This window comes from Populus euphratica, unplaced genomic scaffold, assembly GCF_000495115.2.
Source record: "Populus euphratica unplaced genomic scaffold, PopEup_1.0 scaffold4236.1, whole genome shotgun sequence".
NCBI classification, from domain to species: domain Eukaryota; kingdom Viridiplantae; phylum Streptophyta; class Magnoliopsida; order Malpighiales; family Salicaceae; genus Populus; species Populus euphratica.
Genome location: NW_011504035.1, coordinates 3,841 through 7,438, shown reverse-complemented (window position 1 = coordinate 7,438; position 3,598 = coordinate 3,841). Strand labels below are relative to the sequence as shown.

At 35.2% G+C, this 3,598-nt stretch overlaps 1 long non-coding RNA gene across 1 annotated transcript; it reads left to right on the top strand.

The window, feature by feature from the left end:
• Positions 1 to 2,626: 2,626 nt before the first annotated feature.
• LOC105119977 (uncharacterized) lies at positions 2,627 to 3,186 on the top strand. The gene is made up of 2 exons (XR_841225.1): positions 2,627 to 2,657; positions 2,894 to 3,186. It is a non-coding gene; the product is annotated as an uncharacterized LOC105119977 (long non-coding RNA).
• Positions 3,187 to 3,598: the final 412 nt, after the last annotated feature.

Sequence of the window (3,598 nt, the reverse complement as noted above, 5' to 3'; positions counted from 1 at the left end):
ATATAGTTAGATGTAAATGGATTTTTTGAACTAAATGTCACTCTAATGGCTCTATTGATAGGTACAAAGCACACTTGGTTGCGAAAGGCTTTCATCAAATATCAGGAGTTGACTATCATGATACTTTTAGTCCTGTGGTTAAACCTACTACAGTTCGTTTAGTTCTTAGCTTTGCAGTAACTCGTGGTTGGTCCTTACAACAACTGGATATAAACAATGCTTTTTTATAAGGTAATCTCTCGAACAATATTTATATGTTACAACCTCTGGGTTTTATTGATTTAGATCATCCAACTCATGTTTGTAAACTTTAGAAAGCAATTTATGGGCTTAAACAAGCTCCACGAACATGGTACCATGAACTTCGCAAATTTCTTATTGCTTCAAGATTTCACAATGCTCATACCGATACATCTATTCTTGTTTTCAACACTGGAGGTAACTTGCTTTACCTTCTGATTTATGTGGATGGCATTATTATTACTGGTAATAATGATACTACAATGCAGAAGTTTATACAACTGTTTTCTCATTGATTTTCTCTAAAAGATCTGGGAAACTTATCTTACTTTCTCGGTGTGGAAGTTTTTCCCAATGATCACGGTATACTGCTCTCTCAAAGATGTTACATTGTTGATCTTCTTACTCGTACAAAAATGATGGATGCTAAACCTGTTCATACTCCATTACCTACCAATCCTCTCATAACATTGCACTCAAGTTCACCTCTTAAAGATCCCAGAGTATCAAGTAATTATTGGCAGCTTACAATACTTATTAATCACATGGCCAGACATTGCCTTTGCGGTCAACAAGCTCTCTCAATACATGCATCAACCAACTACAGAACATTGGATTTTTATGAAATGTCTTTTGTGTTATTTATGTGGTTCCTTTAATGATGGCATTCAGCTTTACCATGACTCACCACTTTCTTTACATGCCTTTACTAATGCAAACATTCTTTCTTTGCATGCCTTTTTCGATTCTAACTGGGCTAGAAACAAAGATGACTTCCTATATTGTTTACATTGATTGTAACCCTATCTCATGGAGTTTCAAGAAGCAAAGAATAATTGCTAGATCCTCTACAGAGGGTGAATATAGGCTAATAGCTGCCACAACTACAGAGCTTAATTTGATAAGTTCCCTCTTAACAGAATTTAGTATTGCACTGCCTTAGACACCTGTTATTTATTGTAACAATATCAGGACAACTAATTTGTGCTCAAACCTAGTTTTTCACTCAAGGATGAAGCATGTTGCCATTGATTTTCATTTTATTCATGAGCAGGTTCAAAATGACATTTTACATGTCTCTCATGTTTCAAATGATGATCAACTTGCTGACACCCTTATAAAACCTCTTTTTAAGTCTCAATTTCTTTCACTTAAATTCAAGATTGGTCTCATCACACGACCCAATCTTGAGGGGACATATTAAAGAAGTCTTATAATTCCTTATTATGCCTTGAGGGGACATATTAAAGAAGTCTTATAATTTCTTATTATGCATTGTTGTAACTGTTTTAGTTTGTTTAAATTTTAAATTTGTATTTTAAATTATATACTTATCCTCATATGTAAGCTTTTAGTTTGTTACAATCCTTTGTATTTATATCAACTAATCTAATGAGAAGATATGTGGCATATTTCCTCTCTTTTGTTTCTTTGCTCCTCATAATCTTTTACTTTGCAACATCATTGATGAACGAAGGCAATATAGTCATAAATTCAAGTTCAATTTGTGACCACTTGTATTTACGGAGTGCCAAGTGGTGACTGGTTACATTTTTCATTATCCAAATCTCTTCTCTCTTTATGCATAAATTCGTAGCATGAATTTGGAGACGCTTGTTTCTTGGTGCATAAATCCAACAAGAGGAGGACTAGAGTATGCAACAGCTCCGTTCTAGCCTCATAATAACCCTATCAAAGACTTCTGCAAGTAATTTATGTATTTTTATTTGGAAAGAGTATGGATCCAAAGGCTGGCAGCATTCACGGGTCACATTTCCTCAACTATTCTGGAAGCATACAGATAAAACAGAATTGTCATAATCAACTAGAGTCGTGATGCTTTCATCTTTTGAAACTCTTTTAAAAGCACACCATATGCAAGTCTTGGACTTGCTTGATTTGACTATTTCGTACAAATCATTGGAGATACACAGTAGGACTTTAACATGGACGTCGTCGATAAGCAATCAAGAACCAGTTGTCATGTGATGGCTGTACCCTATCCTGGTAGAGGCCACGTCAACCCCATGATGAATCTCTGCAAGTTAATTACTATCTTCCAAGAAACAGGATATTCTCATTACTTTTTTTTTTGGTTACTGTGGAGTGGCTTGGACTCATTTACTCTAATACTAAAACTAGCACCATTCAATTTGCTTCGATACTACATGTTATCCCATCTGAACTTGTTCGAGGTGCGGATTCTACGAGGCTGTGATGACGAAGATGGAAGGTCCGTAGGAACAGCAACCTGATCAAATTGACCTGCTAGTGACTGCTAGCATAGCTGATGCTGAGCTACCGTGGGCAATTACCATTGCAAACAAGAGGAATATCGCAGTGGCAACTCCATGAACATTGTCGGCAACTGTATTTTCAATACTCCAACAGTTTGCAGACACTAGCCAAATTGTTAGGTATTATTAATCTGGTTTTTTAACATAAATTGTTCCTTGTTGCCTCTTCTCATACTGATTTTTCTCTCATTAGGCTGAAATGAATGACATCCATATATTCTTTCTGACTCTGCCATTTGATTTTTTATTCCTTTGGGACTGGACGAATAGAAATAACTGATGGCAATTGGTATATGTTTTATATACATGCTTACCTATGTTTTGATGATGGAGAATAGATTGTTTACCACATTTAGGGAATTTCTTCAAAGCATGTAGCTGACCTTCGAACAATCTTCCGTGGAGATGAGGCAAAAGTTATATATGCAGCTCACGTTGGAAAGCATTTCATAGGTGTCAAGCGCACATTTTCTTCTAATCAAATCTGTCTATGGGCTTGAATACCAAGTCTTCGACGCACTAAAAGAAAAATTAGATTTACCAATCTATTCTATAGGTCCTACCTTACCTTGTTTGAACTTAAGGACAACTATCCCGTCAATACAGGTTCTGATATCACCTAGTATTTCCAATGGCCAGATTCCCAACCTACACACTCTTGTATGTGTTATTAGGACGTTTCCTTTCGATTTACAGCAAGCAAATGGATAAAATTGCAGTTGGGTTGAGAAATAGTGGTGTTTGATATTTGTGGGTAGCTTGTAGAGAAGCTTACGGCTAAAAGGTATTGGTGGGAGAGGTAACTTATGGTGGCTTTAAAACACAAGATAGGATAAAGGATAAAATACATTGTTTTATTTTATAAAAAAAGAAGCTTATACATGCTCTTCAACACATCTTTTTTTTAGTGATTCTCTCTTATATTTTTCACTTACAATAATATAAACTTAACTCTCTATTTATACATAAATTAGAAATATAAAAAATTAAATTTCAAGTGTGAATACAAATGGTTGATAATAATCTGAAGGTAGTTAATGGCTACATTTGATGATTGCCTT